The following is a 1,182-nucleotide window of genomic DNA, read 5'->3' on the forward strand; positions in this document are numbered from 1 at the left end:
CCATTTTGTCCTATTGAGAGTGTTTTTTGCCTTACAGAAGCTTTGCAATTTTATGAAGTCCCATTTATTGATTCTTGATCTTAGAGCATAAACTATTGGTGTTCTGTTCATGAAATTTTCCCCTGTGCCTATGTGCTCCCAGGCTCTTCCCCGCTTTCTTTTCTATTAATTTGAGTGTATTTGGTTTTCTGTGGAGGTCCTTGATCCACTTGGACTTGAGCTTTGTACAAGGACATAGGAATGGATCAATTAGCCTTCTTCTACATGTTAACCTCCAGTTGAGCCAGCACCATTTGTTGAAAATGCTGTGTTTTTTCCACTGGATGGTTTTATTTTCTCTGTCAAAGATCAAGTGACCATAGGTGCATGGATTCTTTTCTGGGTATTCAATTCTATTCCATTGATCTATCTGCCTGTCACTGTACCAATACCATGCAGTCGACAATAGGAGATAAAAGACATACAAATTGGAAAGGGAGAAGTCAAACTATCACTACTTGCTGATGATATGATAGTATACTTAAGTGACCCCAAAAATTCCACCAGCGAGCACTAAACCTGATAAACAACTTCAGCAAAGTAGCTGGATATAAAATTAACTCAAGCAGATCAGAGGCCTTCCTATACACAAAGGATAAGCAGTCAGAGAAAGAAATTAGGGAAACAATACCTTTCACAATAGTTACAAATAATATAAAATACCTCATTGTAACTCTACTTAAGCAAGTAAAAGATCTGTTTGACAAGAACTTCAAGTCTCTAAAAAAGGAAATTGAAGAAGATCTCAGAAGATGGAAAGATCTCCCATGCTCATGGATTGGCAGGATTAAGATAGTAAAAATGGCCAACTTACCGAAGGCAATCTACAGATTCAATGCAATCCCCATCAAAATTCCAACTCAATTTTTCACAGACTTAGAAAGAGCAATTTGCAGATTCATCTGAAGCAACAAAAGACCTAAGATAGCCAAAACTATTCTCAACAATAAAGGAACCTCTGGTGGAATCACAATCCCGGACTTTAAGCTTTACTATAGAGCAATTGTGATAAAAAAAAATTGCATGGTATTGGTACAGTGACAGGCAGGTAGATCAATGGAACTGAATTGAAGACCCAGAAATGAACGCACGTACCTATGGTCACTTAATCTATGACAAAGGAGCTAAAACCATCCAGTGGAA

The sequence above is a fragment of the Mastomys coucha genome, unplaced genomic scaffold, assembly GCF_008632895.1.
Source record: "Mastomys coucha isolate ucsf_1 unplaced genomic scaffold, UCSF_Mcou_1 pScaffold9, whole genome shotgun sequence".
Classification (NCBI taxonomy): Eukaryota; Metazoa; Chordata; class Mammalia; order Rodentia; family Muridae; genus Mastomys; species Mastomys coucha.